Genomic DNA, 18,248 nt, shown 5'->3' on the forward strand with positions numbered 1-18,248 from the left:
TTAAACCATAGAGTCTTATGTATAAAAAACGATTTTAAAGAGTATGTCGTATAATTTCTTAGTTTCTCATTTCAGAAAACTGAGGTCCCAAATTCTTGAGTTACTATCTTCAAATTAGAAGTTTGAAGTAGAAACAAAATTAACACTCACCTTTCCTCACTTTGTATCCCCTCTACCCTCATCTCTCCTAAGATCAGCAAACTCATTTTTAGTCATACCCCAAGTCTGAGTGATAAATTGATGAGTTGATCAATGATCAATTGTTCCTTGACAAGCAATTTTTGGGGATGTGAGATTTTTTATGTGAAATTAGTTGGTTTTATCCATAATAACAATACTAATGATAGTACCTACCAGTAGAATTGTTGCAAGGATTAAATACGTGAACCCATGTAAAGTGCTATAACAGTTCTGCCACATAGATATTTGGCTATAAATATCATTATTTTTTTTTTTTTTAAAGATTTTATTTATTTAATTTTTTCCCCCCAAAGCCCCAGTAGATAGTTGTATGTCATAGCTGCACATCCTTCTAGTTGCTGTATGTGGGACTCGGCCTCAGGATGGCCGGAGAAGCGGTGCCTCGATGCGCACCCGGGATCCGAACCCGGGCCACCAGCATTGCAGCACGCGCACTTAACCACCAAGCCACAGGGCCGGCCCTATAAATATCATTATTATTGATCAAAATTAAGTCCTGGCTTTTTGACTACAAGTGTATTACATGGGTAACTTTCACATCCCCAGATCTGAATTAGTAGTTCTATTTGGGCCAATAATCAAACAGTTTTTGAAAAGAAGGCAGAATCTTCTTTCCTTCCTTTATTTTTTTTCACCTATGGTCAGATCCTGTCTTTTGCCATTAGTTAGGATGAGGGTGGCCTGGTTTCCCACGTAGACTGTCGTTTCCGAGGGCTTCTCTTTCCTTCCACATGAATATGCTTTCTCAGGAATCACATCACCTTTAACAATTCCTGATAGGAGATGGGAAAATAAGATGATGTGGGAGAGATTCCAGGTTCTATCTATGTGGTTTTTAGCACACTTCAATCCCCTAGCCCCACACTCAGTTGTCCTATAAACCCAATAGTGCTTGCCTCCTTGATAAATTTCAAATCCCCTGCCTTCTCCATCTACACGCTGATCTGGGCTTTTGCAAAATATCTCCCTACTGATCTTTCTACATTCATTCTTCCTGCCCTCTGAGACATCTTGTCTAATCTGTCTTGTCCGCTGGCTAATCACCAGAGTGATATTTCCAAGACACACATTGGATCACATCAGTGCTTAGAATCTTCTGTTGTTTACCCATTGCTAATGTTATGAAATGATGTGGAAAGCTCCTAACACCGGCTGCTGTCCCCCGGTCTTGTCCCAGATATCTCCATCTACATTTGTGTGACCAGATAGAGAGAACTATTTAAAGGTTCTTCAAACACTTAAAACACATGAGATGCAGAGATTGGAAGATCAGGTTTGGTTTCAGATCTCCCACATGCTAGTATCTCTGAAAGTTTAATTACCAGTAAAATGGGGGAGAATAATAGACACCACAAGTGCATGACTCTGGGGATTGCAATAATATAAGTGAAACAGAAGAGTACACCACACATCCATGTTTAGTGGAAGAAAAATAAATGAATAGGTAGTAATCAAGAATGCTTGATAAGGTGTGAAAGACCCCTCCAGTTTTCTTTGACCACTTATAATTCCTAGTACTTGTTGTTTTTCAGAATGTCTGTTGTATTGCTGTTAAAAAAAATAGGAACAAGGAAAAAGAGAAGCTGACTACTTATCTGTGCAGGTTAGCACACAGTACAATGGCATGTTAGATATTTTTAGGTGGGGAATTTAATGGATTACCTAACACATTGCATCAGAACTTATCCTCACAAAGCAATTAAGTTTAGAATGAAGCATGCATTAATTTGAATGGATATTGTTAGGGTGCCTCAAAAAACATGGTTTCTGTATGTTGTGTGAACGTGAGCCTTTATAAAACTAACACACATACACATTTAACGATCACATCAGAAAATTTCATAATCTGCTTTATAGTCAACTTCACAAAAAATCTTTCCTTCCCAAGAAATCAGGAACTTTCAACACTTCCATTTCTGCACAGCCTTCATCATCTGACACCTTTATTTGCTCACGGCATTCTGAAAATACTTGCTGAATTGATTCATTCATTGGCTGTTCCAAAACCATAACACTAGGAACAATGGGAACAAAATGGCAGGTGGATGTTAGTGGATGAATCGTGTAGTCCCTATAGAGACAAAATATGTATGATTGAATGAGGAATTCAGAAGTGCAAATTTCTGAGCTATTTTGTTCTGGCTAGGAATGTGTTTTTTGCACCATCTTAATGGCATACTGTTCCAATATCTGAACCTCCTCACATGCTCACAGCAGAGCATCACTTGTCATTTTCATCCAGAAGGTAGAAGTGCATCTTCATGGCAGAAACAATTATAGGAAGTCAACTAATATGTCCATTATTAAACTTTTATTAAGGTCCCACTGTGTGGGAGCCACTGATGCATTTAAAAAATAAATTTCTCAACATAACACTTGCACTATAACCTAACTTACTTTGCATTTACTTTTTTAATGAATAGAGGAAATTATAATATAAGTTAAGTTTCTGCAATTCCCATGGTGGCCAGAGGAGAGGGAAATGAAAAGACCAAAGTGATAGTCTATTCATCTTAAGGAGTAATGCTCTGGAGGGGACATGCTGACAATCAAATAGCAGTGCGAAGGGTCCTCAGGCTCCTCCTAAATTTGTGGTGACAGAATATAATCTGAAGTTCCCCAGAGCCTGAGATGTCCCAGGATTTGGAGTGGGAGGCTTATATTAAGTCATTCGCATAGGAGAGGTCAATAGTTGCTGCTCCTAAATGGTTGAGGATTATTAGGCGTAGAAATTCTTATTGGTCACAGGGAGCACATTGTAGTCCAGACCACTACAGATAGTAGGTACCTTCAGGGGATATTTGTTGTCTTCACCTGTCCTGTTGCAGTGAGAGCTGTGCCTGAGCACCTCGTGTGGTTCTCAAGGGACTATCTTGCATGCTTCTTCTTGTGTGCACATTGTCTTGCATCAGTTCCCTGTCCACAGAGATGAGAACCAATGGGGAGCATCTGACTCAAGCATGAAACAAGGAAGCTATCTGGGGATACAGGGTTTCTTTTCCTTCTGCATCATAAATTTGAGGATAGGGTTTTTTTGCTGGCAACAACCATTTTTCTAGCTCCAGGAGGAAACCATATCTGAAGTGGGAGAGAATCAGGCTGATAGGCAAACAGAAGTATAGAGATACAGAGAGTCAAGTAACGGAGGAAGGGAATTGGGAGGGGTAAGAGAGAGAAGGAGAGGGGAGAGAGGGAAAGGAAGAGAAAGGGAAAGAACATGAGATAATGATGAGGGTGATGAGAACGATGATGAGCATGATGGCATCTTCTCATCTCCTGTGACTGAATTCATATATACCTACAACCTTCCCAATTATGGAAGTCTATAAATTACCGTTCTTGTTTAAGCTTGACTTCTGTTTCCATTGCTTACAACCAAGAATCTCAATTAATACAGTCTTCAATGATTTTAAATTTAAATAATAATGAAAAAGCATTATTATTGAATATTATTATTGATAAAAAATAATACCAAACTAAGTGCCAGGTACTAGGCAACTAAGTTTAATTCATTTAATTATTTCATTACTTCATGGGTTGGTACTGTTACTGTCATCGCAATGTTGTAGATCAAGAAACAGGGGCATAGAATGGTGAGGTGACCTGTCCAGAGGCATTCAGATGTTAAGGGATAGATTGTCAGAACTTGAACTCAGATGGGGAAGGAAAACCCAAATGCTGGGCTCTCCTCCTGGAACTCTCTGACTTATAGCCATAATACCCAAGTCAAAAGGGTATGGCTCTTCAAAATTCTGAGAGAATAAATCCCAGAACTTAAAATATTACCAGAAAGCCAAACAAGGTTGAGGTGAAATAGTTTAAATAAATACATTATATATGCATTTTACACATATTAAATTAATAAATAATATTTGATGATATATTATAAATTTCTTTCTTCTGTCCTATGCTCATAGGAGACTTTTAAGATCTTCTTTCTCCTTGGCCTCAACCAAATATACTTAAATGTGTCTTGTCTTGTCACGGGTAATATACCCACTAAATAGCATTTTGGGATATGGATCACCAAACATTTAATTCATTTCTGGTTTTATGTGCCAGCTGAGGGAATTCTGATACCCACATTGCCTTCCCTTTTTTCCCCACATTAAGGCTTTCAAATCTAAAATCTGTTCCACTTCCTATTTTTCTACTCTTTTCTATCCCCAAACTCCAGTTTTCTAATGCTAGAATTTTACTCAAATAGAACTCATGTTTGGAGAGGGATTGTACTACCATTTTTTGCATAGGTAAATCTGGCAATTTCATGTTCCAAATGGCCTGTAAAAGAACGTTTTGATGGCTGCCCAATGTCCTTGTGGAAGGTTAAGGAAAATCGGGTAGAGATGAATGGCTGGATGGCATGAGGAGATCCTGAAGGTTCAATCTTAGTTAAGGGAACTGATTATCTGAGTTGACTGGAACAAGACACTACACAAACTCTGCCCTAGGGGACACCATAAGAGGCAAAATCTATGGTCCAACACTAGGCCAAAGATAGATCTTAGGTTTGGCAGCAGAAGATAAGACGTTGGAGGTTTGGTCTTTGTAGATGCAGGAATAAAGTGGAGAGTTATGAGGGTCAAATGAATGGAGTTGTGTAGCATCACAAATGTGCAGTAGGTATACCTTTTCCCATCTGTAACATGGGGTATGAGAAATATCACTTTGTTGACTTTTCTAAATCAAAGACTGTCTCCTTACTTCTGGACTAGTAGGAAATTCAATTTCAGACATTCTTGGGACGTCCGTCCCCATGTCCTATACAAATCTCAAGGGTCTTACACAGCTAAGACACGGCAGAGGGGAGGAGTCCTCTGATACTCAGTTTACAACAGTCACCAACTGAAAGCTCTCTGCCCCTGCCTTTAGGATGGGCAACTTCTGTACCAATCTCTGAGGTCCCTCAGCACTGTGAGGAGAGAGACCTAAGTCTCTGATCTTGCAGTACATAGCAAGCCCCCAACCATTTCCAAATTCTTAGGATTGGCCCTCAAACTTCACTCATTTTAGGCTTCTTTTGCCCGTGTTTTTCAATAGTCTTTGATTCCTTTCTCTCTGTATCTGAGATGATTCAATCTGTTGGCCCCATTTTGTAAAACACTAAGGTCTGGATGGGAAGAGAAACTATGTCTACACAGTGAAACCAAATGACATTAATAGCTTACTCAAATATAGTTTATTTAGTCATAGGCTCTGTGGGAAGGGGTAGAACCTACCAGAGCCCAGAGCTGCTGCTTCTGATGGTGTCATAGCCACACCTTTGCTGCATGGGGAAGGGGCTGGATGGAGGATGATCCAATCTCTCCTCAACGCTGAGACCCACAATGACTGTAAAGAGAGAAAGATCAAGTCATTAAAAGTTGCCAAAAAGACAGTCTAACTTGATATTCAATTCTCTGAGAAGAGAGGGAGAGAAAGAGTTACCCAGCAAACTAAAACAGAGCCAGAGTTAGCAAGTTAGGAAGTGGAAGGGGTAGGAAGATGACACCCGGACATAGAGAATATCCACCCCAGGGAAGTGTTTCCAAGGGAGTTTTAGGAATGTTTCTGGGTGGTGGGGAGATTACATCATTGTTTAGTATATGTTCTCTCCTTCTTCCCTTCTCCATGAGAGAAGTATACTTCTCACCTCATTAAAGTTGGACTTGGACATGTGATCTGCTCTGGCTAGTGGAATGTGACTGAGCATAACATATGCCACAGCCAAAGAAAGGTTTTTGAATAGGTGTGTGTGTGTGTGTGTGTGTGTTGTTTAACTTGGCTTCTTGCACTCCTGCCCTCTGCTGTAGGAAGAGCATACACTAAACAGACTGTTTCTTTACTGGGGTATTAGAAGGAGAGACACACAGAGCAGACTTGCACCCAAGCACAGCTTACCTGCAAACCTTTTAGTAATAAATATTTGTCATTGTAAGTCACTGAGATTTTGGGGTTCACTTGTTACAAAGCATTGTTTAAGCAAAAGCTGAGCGATACAAGCCTGAAATAAAACACAATTGGCTCCATTCAAAGCAAATTTGTTTGTGCCTACTCTGTGCCGGACACTATTCTAGCCACTAAGAATTAGATCAGTGAATCAAAAAATGACTCTGTCCTTTTGGAGGATACACACACATGCACACACACATAATCTCATGTTGCAGATTGTTATTTTCTGTAAGATGGTCAAGGAAGTTATCTTTAATAAGTTGCCATCTGAGCAGAGGCCTGAAGGATGTGAGGAAGCCACTTGTGCTGACCCACAGGGGAGGAGATTTCTAGGCAGAGGAAAGAAATCCATCATGAGGGAGGCCTCAAGCAGACTGAGAGTGCATTGTATTCTGGGAAAGGGATCACACAGAGGTCTGTGCAACCAACTGTCTATGAGTTTTCCACCCCTAGTCAACTCTGCAGATGGAAATGTGCATCCATTGAAAATTGTTTACAATTAGATGTGCATAATTATGAATATGAATATAGGCCAGTCATCTTCAGCAAAAACATTTGTTATCTTCATAGAGTCCTAAATTTTTTTTGTCACTGATGTAGGGAAATATAGGTTGAGTAAGTGAATGGATAACTTGGCGTCTGATGGCTTGGTAGGTGGAAGGATAGGATGATAGATTGTTATTGGGTCAGTCTATCATGATTATTATCAGAGTGAGCAAAACCAAATAAACAACCCCCTAAAAGAATGTTGCTTTAATATTTATTTCTGTCTGATCGTTCTATGATTTCCACTTTCATATCTATTGTCTCATTGAAACTTAGGAGATACACTTGCTTGAATTCTTCTCATTTTATGGACAAGTAACCAAGGCTCAGTGAGACCCAGAGTCTAACCTGGTATCACAGTCATCGACAGATCAGGTGTGTGAACCCTGGTTTCCACTAAGAAGGCACCTCTACTCTTGTGCTATGAAATACCATCTCCTTCTCAAATTCCGGTAACGGAGTGTAGTGTATAATGTTTTCTGCTCTTTCTTTTTCTGCTTTTCATTTCTTGTCTTTTTTCCTCCAATTTTCTCCCTAAAGCTCTCATTTTCTATTCCCTCTCTGTCCATTTAATTTCAGATGAGTCCTTTCTTTCTAGGATACTTCATGGTAGTTGTTTAAGGGCTACAGGTAAGGCAGAGAAGAGAGAATTTTGACCGTTTTTTTTAAAATTAGCCATCTAGCAACCAAGGAATATCTCCAAGGGACTTGACTGGGTCTTAATTCCACCCCGAGTTTTATGTTTGCATTATTCGTTCAAAATAGTCACTGGTCCTCTGAACAAGGCCCAGCCTTGTGGGATACTTTCTTAGTTCCCCTTCCTGTTGGGTGGGACAAGTCTACTTTCCCACCTAATTAGGTGGGAAAATTAGGTCCCACCTAATTGAGGTCAGGCTGGATAATATGACTTGCTTTGGCTCATGAAATCTGAGCAGAAGTGACACCTGCATACTTGAGCAGAAGGTCCAAGAACCATCATGGGTTTATACTCTTGATTTTCCCTCCACAGCAGAAAACAATACCTCAGAGAAAGCTTTACCTTGGATCCTGGAATGAAGCAGACATTGGAGCAGAGTGACAAGAAGGCCACAGATAACATGTATCATACGTAAAAGGTAAAATTATGTTTGTAATCCACTGAGATTTGAAAGTTCCTTGTTACACGAGCAAAACCCAGCTCTTTAATACAAATAGCAAGAGCACTTTTAGGCTCATGAGCTTTCTCATGCCTTACGTCACTTGAGTCCCACACCAGTATTCTAAGCCAGTCAGGTTTGTTGTTATTCCCATTTTAGAGGTGGAGAAGTTCAGGCTTAGATGCCATGCCAAAAATAAATAAATAAATAAATAAATCCTCATCCAGGACATGGAAAAAATAGTCTTAGTGAAGTTCTCCTGATTCGTTTTTTAGCTCTCTGCTCTTAATCATACCCCGCCACATAAATGAGCTCAGTCCTGGCAGTTCCTGGACTCTTTGGAAGCTATATTAAGCCATTCAGGATACTAAGTGCACTTACTGTGAGGAAGATATGAATTATTAAATATTATCCTAGTGACCTGGAAAGTTCATGCAAAGGGCCTTCCTTATACCACTCGGAGGTTTCTTCACCCAAGAGGCCTCATCTCAAAGACACGTTAGGCCTAATCCAGACATGGTGCATCTTATGTGGCGGAAGTGGGTGAGGTCCTTTCAGCTGTCAGCCTGGCCGCAAATGGGACCAGTTGTGTCAGACCCTGGGGAGAGTGAGGGCAGGTCAGCAAATCCTGTTTCTAGAGAAAGAGCAGAATCAGAGAAATGATAATGGTAGGTCCTGAACTGAGTCTGGCGAGGATGAGACCAAATTTGGGCAAAGGAACACTTGAGAATAGGGCTGGAATTAGTAACAGCTGAGCTTGGAGTGGGCTAGGGAGATCCATTACCAAAGAAATTAGAGGTATCTATTCCAAATCTAGAGGAAAGGGGCCAAAGAGTGTAATTTCATCCCATGAGCTTTATGATGACTCTTTAAGCTTCAATTTTCTGGTAAGAAAATTAGACTGTGTATTTACATTTTACATGTTTCAGTTAAGCTGTAATTCTGATCTTTGCTTTTTATAAAATTCAATTTTTTTTTTTTGCATTCTGTTAATGTTACCTCAGAACAACCACTTCTCTTTCTCTCAAATGAGATACTATGAATACTTGCCAGAAATATCAAGTTAATGCCCAAGCCAGCTCCATGTTCTGATTTATCTTCCACGTTGACTCTGAGTAACAGAGCCATACATTAAGGAACAAAGCTCGCTGCTGAGGTATTTATAACCTTGTCTTTTAAAACATTTGGCAGACGTTCAGACCCTCCATATGTTCACAGCATTAAACTTTACCATAAAAGGAACTTAAGAGTTACATTTGAAGAAAGCTGGTATTGTATGGTCTGAAAGTCTGGCGATTTAAAAAAAAATAATCAAGTCCAACTTGAAATAACAGACGTTCTGTGATCCTGCTGAAAGTTTAAATGCCACACAACAAAGTCCTGCTCTCCCTAACACTGCAGATGTCATATTTCAGGAGCATTCTCAGTGACTCAGAGCAGACACATTGAGCTTCCGAGCCTGGTTTAATAAGGATGCATTCCCGAGCGCTGAGGACTAGAAGGGAAGGCTATGGAGTAGGGCTCCGGTGGGCCCGCACCAGTGTGAACTATTACTCCCTCTCAGCGTCTTTAAAGCCCACAGAAGTCAGGAAGCCTCTTACAGGGACAGAATCACTCCAGTGGGTCAAGCAAATCTACGGAGATAAGTGAAGAAAATATTGGAATCTATTTTTGTATTCATTTATCTAAATAGAACTTATAGCCACTTACCTAACAAGTAAGAAAATTTTTTTCTGACCTGTAGGCGTTGACTGAAGCTGGTGCCAGTAGTCTGTCTATCTTTCAGAAGGTCTCAGATCCTGAACAATGTTTGATGCATCCGGTGAAAGGGTGAGAGTCCCATAATTTGACAAGGTTGGTAATTATTCTACTGCCCTCGTGTTGTGAAGTCCTGCAGTTTAGGGAAGCTCAGCTAAGTAGATTTATGGATTATTTACCGTGGGTTTGACTCAATTAATCCACTTGAAAAGAAGTGGATTTTTAAAATTCCTGAAAAGAGAATATGGATTGAAGATATTACTAAGGCAAGCAGAAGTGGACCACAGGACAAGAGAAGAATCTTCTACTCTGAGCCTGAGCCTTCATCAGCCACATTTTAAATTAACATAAAAACAATCTAGTCAGATCTGTGAAGAATTAGATAAACCAAAAAGTAGACTAAATATAATGTAGTATTTGGATTCTGTAGTAACTGGATTCTAGAACAGAAAAAACACATTAGGGGAAAAACTGGTGAAATCCAAATAAAGTCTGTTGCTTAGTTAATAATATTGTATCGAAGTTAATTTCTTAGTTTTGATAAATAGTTCTGTACATCGTTGACATTAGGAGAAACTGGGTGAAGGAAATAACAAGAACAGTCTGTACTATCTTTGCAATTTTTCTGTAAAAAACCTTTTTCTGTAAAAAAACTTCTTTTAAAATAGAAAGCTCGTTAAAATAACTCAAGGTAAACTCAAGTTGAATAGTTATCAAAGAAACTAAAATTCCTGGAAATGAGGAAAAAGATGCCAATTAACTAGAAAAACATTTGAAATTCTAACCAAAGAAAACAATTTTATTTATTTTTACATTTTTACTAACTTTATTTTTCTCCTGTTAAAGAGCTTAACTAGATATTCACAGATATCTTTGACAATATATTTTAGATCTACTTTTGTTTTTTCCAGCTTTATTAAGGTATAATTGACAAATAAAATCATAAGATATTTGAAGTATACAACATAATGATTTGACAAATATATACATTGTGAAAGGAGTCCCCCCATTGAATTAACTAATATATCCATTGCCTCACGTATTTACTCCTTTTGTGTATATGAGAACATTTAAGTTCTACTCTCTTAGCAAATTTCAGTTCTGCAATACAGTGTTATCAACTGTACTCACCATGTTGTACATTAGATCCTCAGACCTTATTCATCTTATAGCTGAAGGTTTAGACCCTTTTAACAGCTTCTTCCTATATACCCCACACCCAGTCCCTGGCAACAGCTTTTCTACTCTCTGTTTCTATCAGTTAGACTTTTTAAGAAAACAATTTAAAGACAGATCATCATCTCCTACATCTATGATAGACTTCATTCTAAGTATATGATTTTTAATTCATGAAGAAATAGAAACATTTTTGAAAGAAGCTTATTCTGTGGAGAGAACATTTTGAGAATGCTTCCATTGCTGTATGATTTTCTTGCTGAAACTGATTTACCTTACTTACAAATCTATCAAATATTCATAGTTAAAACACAGATTGTCAAATAAGTAAAATAAAATAAATAGAGATTCACAATTTAAGAAAAAGGGAGTTAGCGATACATCATGGATAACTGATTTATAGCCTTGGAGTGTTCTGTTTCTTGAAATAAGATTCGCTTGTTGAAGGCAGCATTATGATTAGGTGGTTAGGTGATTCCAATGGAATCAGTAAGAAAGGCAATTGACTGTGTTACCAGCTCTTCCTTTAATAACCAAGTAACCTTCCTCTAAACCATGTTTAAAAACTACCATAATCCACAATTTCACTAAGCTGCAACATAATTTTTAGAAACCCTTTCCAAAATTTGGAAAAAGACGTTATGACTAAGACATGTTTATACTAGTAAATCTTTTTCGAGGAATTCATTGCAGAGGACAACCAGAGATCCACTCCCTTCTAAATAAGGATGCTTATCATAGCATGATTTACAATGCCAGAAAAAAATGGGAACAACTTAAATACCCCAACAATACAAGATATTACATCCATTTGACTGAATACTATTTGATACTTGTAATCCTGTTCCAAATATTATATAAAAGTGTGGAAACATATGTAGGAGCTTTTTTTCTAAGATAGTAATGTATATATGCAAGAGAATTTAAACAGGAGAAAACAAAAAACAACAGAATGGGAACTTATCCTGAGCTGTGTTTTCCTCATTTGGGAAATGGAGATTATAATACTGCTTATCTCATAGAGTACTTGTGAGAATTGCGTGAGGTAATACCTGCAAAGTGCTTAGGATGCTAGTCTGATCCAGCATCTTGTGCATAAAAGGTGTGTATAGACTGAGGATGATGACAACTGCCTTTTGAAAACCTCAGTGGAGCCTGGCTGGTAGATGAGCTCTGGGTGTGTTACTTCAGTGTAAGAACTGTAGCTGGTCAGTGCGTGCAGGAAAGACTTCTGCTTAAGGTGGATGCAGGATCTCAAAGACATAGGTGATTCTTCCCATGATCTATTCCAAAAACAGTGTCTGCCACTGTAATGTCTGCCACTTGAACATATCCGGTTCACGTTCACCCAGAACCGTCTACTTCCTGGCACATTGATCCACATTTGCGGAGAGAGATAAGAGGGTAAAATTATTTCTCCTCCAGTCTTTCATCTATCATTCTGTCATCGTTTCTCTTATTCTCTTCTTCTCTCCCTTCCCTTTCTCTCTTCTCACCCCAATTGCAACAGTCTTAGGTCTGCCCTATCATCTCTGTCTTGGTCTATTATAGTAACACTCATGTTTATAGCCCTATCTCTATTCTGTTTCTGCTCCACTCAGTATCAAATCTTTCCTCTTGCTCCTAGACGTATCTTCTAAAATTCAAATCTGAATGATTCAGTTCTTACTTTAAAAACATTTTTTGGCTTCCTATTTTTCACAGGGTAAAACTGATTGGTGTAGCATAAACACTTCTTCATCATTAAACCTCAACAAGCTCTCAGATGCATTTCAAACCAATCTAGCCAGCCCAGGCTGTGCTGTTCTAGTACAGAAAACCTTGCTCTTCCTTGAACACACTATTTGTTATGCCTTGCCTAGAGAACATGCTGATCCTATCTCTGGAAAGCTCTAACTCTGCTTACCTGTCTTGTGAACTCTTGCTTCATCTTGCATTGTCGGAGAAGTGGTCTCCTCCAGGAACCTTTCCTTCTCAATCGGAAAGATGATTTCTCTTTTCGTTTTGCCACTACTAAACCTCACATTATCTTATCATGTGGCATTGCAATTGATTGCCTCATGTCTGTCTCTACCACTGCGCTGTGAGCTTCTTGAAAAGCTCTGTTATTTATCTCTATACCCAGGCCAAGAGCAGTATTTCATACATAGTAAGCCCACAGCTGATGGTTGATGATTTGATTGACAGATACTTTTTGAATGCCTATTGTGTGTAGAAAAGTCTCACCATTTATATGCATAAGGAGGTGCCTCCAGAAGATCCCAGATAAAATGCAAATATGTTATTTAAGTAGCATTCACCATATTTGTCTGGAGTATCTATCAAGTTTGAATTTAATTGGTTAATTTACCTATGGAATATAGCAGTGTTACGGGCTTCAGGCACAGATAGATAAAGGTACTTAAAAAGTCATCAAAACTCTTTTTTTCTTTTGTGTCTAATTGGCTTCATTCTCAGGCAACCCCTCCCCACTTGGTGGCACGTATAAGCACTGGCCTCTGTAGACTTCCATCCTCCCAGAAAACAAGACGTGAGAAAGTCCTTATTTTCTGACAAATATTGAATGCAAAAATTTTGAGTGTGATTCTTACTTAGCCAAATTTAGGTCAGGCCTCAATCCCTAAATGAGTCAATGTCTTACTCTGATTTACTAGGCAGAGCTCAAAGACAAATAAAATTTATGGACTGAGAGAAGAGAGGTGGTTTTCTAAAGGAAAATTTTATTAAACAAGGAGAGAGAGAGAGAAATATGGATGGTAGACAAACAAAAAGTAGATGCCTACCATGAAGAGGTTAACCAAAAAAAGATATTTCTTTAACACTAGAAATCCACAAGCCATAAGATGTCCCTTTTTCTCCATCTGTCTTCAAGGCCCATCTCAAATATAACTCCCTTTGTAAAGTCTCCTCTGAACCCCCCAGGAAGAGTGAGTCACTTGTACCTCTGTGTTCCCCAGCTCTTTGATTATGCTTCTGAAGGGGAATAGAATAAGTGACCCCAAAATATGCCACTTTGGCATGTGGATTTTTTTGAGCTCAAGGCAATTAAGGTCCAACAGCCTCAGGAAGAGCTCTCATTTACCTTCCCCTTAACTGCCTCAAAGAATTTAGCTAGAGGGCCTGCACCAGAAGAGAGTTAATACTAAAGATAACTTTTTCTTGGAAAGACTTCTCTGACTGGCATGGTAAACGTTTGTTTACCGAACATTTGTTCTTCTTGTTTCCTATGAATTATCTTCCTCCCCTTTGGAGCCCCAGACTCCTACCCTCTTCTCCTTAGCTCGGGATAGCGTATAAGCTACAATTGCCTGACCGTGTTTGAGTCTTATGTCTTTGCAGCTCCCGTACGTACAAAATTTGTTTTTCTCCTGTTAATCTGTCTTATATTGATTTAATTACTAGACTAGCCAAAGAACCTGGAAAGGAAGAAGGGGAAAGTTTCCACTCCTACTCATCCACTATTGTACCTATCAAGTGATACTGCAATTGTTGTTCACCATTGTCTTCTCCAATTGCTCGTATGTTCCTCAGGGGTGGCCAGTCAGTATATTCCTCTTCTTGTGTCTCTTCAACCCCTTATTAAACATGTAGTAGCCTCTTTAGAAATGTTTGCTAATTGTGGGCATGGATATGCAAGGGGATACAAATTGAGAGAAAAGGCAGGAGCTGATCAAGGGATGTTATGGAAAGGGTGGCTCTGTCTACCTCATGAGACTGAGGCTATAAACAGGGGATGTACTTTCCTGGCCACCTACTATCTCCCTCCACCCTGCAATGGTATCGTAAAGAATGTACTGGCTAGGGGCCGACTTGGTGACGTAATGGTTAAGTTCCTGTGCTCAGCTTCGATAGTGGCCCAGGGCTAATTTTCCTCAGCAAAAAGAGGAAGATTGGCAACAGATGTTAGCTCAGACCAATCTTCCTCACCAAAAAAAAAATATATATATACTGGCTAGAATTTAGGTAAATCTGATTAAAATTATTGATCTGACCACTTCTTAGCTAGGCAAGTTATTTATCTTTCCTAAGCCTCCAGTTTATCATATGTAAAACAGGATTACAATATCAATAAAAATAGCAATTTAAAAATAAAGTTGGAAATGTTTTTGAAAGTGAACAGTGGCAGGCCCTCAGTCTGCATTCATTTGATTTCCTTTCCATGTAAGTTCTTTATCTTCTTGCCAATTCTTTAGTTATATCTCTCCCTTGGAAGTTCTCTTTGAATACGTAACCAACTACCAGGCTAACTTATTTTCCAAGCCAGACTATTATTTCATGACATCGTTGTACTTGAATTCTTTATTTTGACTTTCTTACAATCTTTGTGATTCACTTCTTATGTGGTAACAGTATTCTTTCATTTGTTCAACCCACATATGTTAAAATTTCTTCTGCACATGTCTTTCCAGTAGGTATAATGAAGACGTTTCTTCCACTTTGCTGGAAACAGAAGTTGATGAGTGTTCTGACTACAGGATGCTGGAATGAAATCAGGTACCCAGTCCACGCAGGGATCTGACATGGGTAGGATTTGGGTAATGATGCACCCAGGGAATCAGGTGCCGCCCACTGTGTTGGTAGGATTACTGCAAATGACAGAAACCCCAATCTGGAAACTAACAGGCAAAAAAGAGATATATTGGCCAATGTAATTAAAAAATTCACAGTGATTAAAAATTGTCTGATTTCCTTCTCCTCTCCCGTTCAGCACCTCTCTTCTGCCTTTCTCTATTCCTCTCCAGCTTTTGTCTGTTCTTATTGGCTTTATTCTCATTCAGACTGTCTGTATGGGCAGAAGAATGAGCCTGGTGGCTCCTTGCTTTCAATATTCTTTCAGCTTTCTATCTCAGGGTGAGCTCCCTCTTTCTGTTTTCCTCTGTCTCTTTCCTCCTCTTCCCTTCTCTCCCAGCCCACCCTGCCCCCACTACCCCACTTCTCTCTCCCTGTCTCCTTCTTTGCCTCTCCCTCTTCTTCTCTGAGTTTTCTGTATTCAATCTTATGGCTCCTCCCTGCTCAGGTCGATGTCAATCCCCCGGGACCAATCTCTGTGCATAAGGAAAGAAGATACGGAGCGTGATGATTGACCACGCCCGGATCGAGGGCCCAGATGTGCAGCCAAGGTCATCGAAGGCTCCATGATAGATAGCTCTATCAGAATCCCCTAGCATCAAGAAAGGTACTGGAGAGATATATTCACATGTCCGTTAACCAATGGGAAAGCTCAGTGTCCTTGGTGAGGTAACCTTACCCATGGGGGTTGACACCATGGAACATGAAGAACTCAGGGCTTTAACAATGCGAGTTTCTTTGAGACACACCTCTACTCCAACACAGTCAAGCAGCACTCCTGGGCTGGGCCCTGTAAGAGAAGGGTCGATTTAGCCCAGGGTAGTGCTCAAAGGAAGCCTGAGACTTTTTTTTCTTTTATAATCTTAATTAATGCTTATTTTTTAAATTAATAGACTTTATTTTTTAGAACAGTTTTGGGTTTACAAATAAATTAAGACGAAAGTACAGAAAGTCCCCACATATCACCTCAGGCCCTCCGACCCCAATACGGTTTCCCCTGTTATTAACATCTTGCATTGCTGTGGTTCATTCGCTATGATCAATGAGCCAATACTGATATGATATTATTAACTAAAGTCCACAGTTTACCTTAGGATCCATTCTTTTTGTTGTCTATTCTATGGGTTTTGATAAATGTATAATGTCATGTATCTACCTTTACAGATCATAGAGAATAGTTTCACTGCCCTAAAAATCCCCTGTGTTCCATCTGTTCATCCTTCTCTCCCTCTCTGGAAGCCCCTGGCAACCACTGATTTTTTAACTGTCTCCCTAGTTTTGCCTTTTCCAAAATATCATATAATCAGAATCACTCAGTTTGTAGCCTTTTCAGATTGCCTTCTTTCGCTTAGCAATAAGCGTTTATTATTCCTCCAGGTCTTTTCGTGGCTTGATAGCTCATTTCCTCTTATTGTTGGGAATATTCCACGGTATGGCTGCACCAGAGTTTGTTTATCCATTCACCTACTGAAGGACATCTTGGTGGCTTCTACATTTTGGCAATTACGAATAAAGTTGTTATAAACATTCGTGCACAGATTTTTGTGTAGATATGTTTTCAACCCACTTGAATAAGTACCTGGGAGTGGGATTGTCCGATTGTACAGTAAGACTATGTTTAGTTTTATTAGAAACTGCTAAAATGTCTTCCAAAGTTGCTGTACCATTTTGCATTCCCATCAGCAGTGCATGAGAGTTCCTTTTGCTCCATGTTCTCCCGGCATTTGGTGTTGTCAGTCTTTTATATTTTACCATTTTAATAGTTGTGCAGCAGTATAGACTTCTTATTCAAAGTTACCTCTTGGCGTCATCCCCTGTGACTGAATGACTACCTTATCATGTTCTTCAATGAGACACAGTTATTACCTTTGACCTGGCTGAACGACCTCTTTACCCTCACCTAAACAGTAAATCTTACACCAGAATTATGCAGAACCCTGGGCTTCCCTCCATTCTTACTACCTCAGAATATCCTGGGAGGGGTCTTCAAATCTGCGTAGTTCACAAGCTCTCCCAGTGATTCTCAGGAACGTGAAAGTTTGCGGATCAGTATCGTGATTCTTGTTTCAAAGCCAGTAGCCTCATCTTCTCCCTGTGGGCTTTCTTAGGACAGGCCCCGCATCCTTATCACTGTGTTCTGAGCCAGTGCCAGTCTCATTGGACATAGAGAGATTTTGAAGCAATAACTTCAAGACTCTGAGCCTCTGGTTCTTCTTTTGCACAATAACACTAATACTACTTACCCTAAAAAGCATCTAGGAGGATTGAATGAAAAAGCTGGTGTGAAGGTCGTTGGACAGAGACCAGTGGAAGTAGCTGCTCGATCAACTGCTCCGTCCCTCCCCTGTTACTTGGTTTCCACATATATCTGTTTGTGCAGCCTATCACTCCATGGCCTAGTTCTAATAACTGCATAACCCAGGCCTAGTCCATCCTATCTAAAGCCCATCTGAGTCCATACTCCTTACCTGCCACCTCCAAGATTCACCAGGTCAAATGGCATGGGTGAAAGAGCGAGAACTAACCCCAGCTGGACCCATGTTAAACCTGCTTGGTGTTTCTACATCTCTACTTGCTTCCCAGAGAGAAATGAAGGGAGCTTTGAAGAGTACAAACCAAGTGGAGGGCTATTATCTCTATCACCAAGGATACTTTTATATGACTGCATTCATGATGTTTGTGTGTCATGTAAACATGAGACAAAGCTTATAGAAGAGAGACCTGACTTATACTTTGAGTTCACATGAAGTTCTCAGATAGAAGGGACCAGAAGGTTGATCCATCCCAGTCTGACCATTTTGGCAATGAGAACACTGAAGTCCAGAGAGAAGAAGCAAGCTCACACTGCCGTTTAGTGCAGAGCTTGGGGCTAAAACTCCTTGACTTGAAGAAGTCACTAAAAGAATAGAATAAAACAAAACCTGACTTGGC

General features: G+C 39.6%; 1 long non-coding RNA gene across 3 annotated transcripts; it reads right to left on the reverse strand.

The window, feature by feature from the left end:
* Positions 1-469: 469 nt before the first annotated feature.
* Positions 470-12,828, reverse strand: LOC147913118 (uncharacterized). 3 transcript variants are annotated; one of them, XR_015549184.1, is made up of 5 exons: positions 12,655-12,828; positions 9,525-9,803; positions 8,196-8,412; positions 5,421-5,532; positions 470-974 (listed from the first exon to the last, which is right to left on the reverse strand). It is a non-coding gene; the product is annotated as an uncharacterized LOC147913118 (long non-coding RNA). The 3 variants fall into 3 exon arrangements; XR_015549186.1 differs by having other exon boundaries at positions 471-974; positions 9,553-9,803; XR_015549185.1 differs by lacking the exon at positions 470-974 and adding an exon at positions 2,040-2,272.
* Positions 12,829-18,248: the final 5,420 nt, after the last annotated feature.

The sequence above is a fragment of the Ceratotherium simum genome, chromosome 30 (genome assembly GCF_057802395.1).
Source record: "Ceratotherium simum simum isolate JZ-2026a chromosome 30, ASM5780239v1, whole genome shotgun sequence".
In the NCBI taxonomy this organism is placed as follows: Eukaryota; Metazoa; Chordata; class Mammalia; order Perissodactyla; family Rhinocerotidae; genus Ceratotherium; species Ceratotherium simum.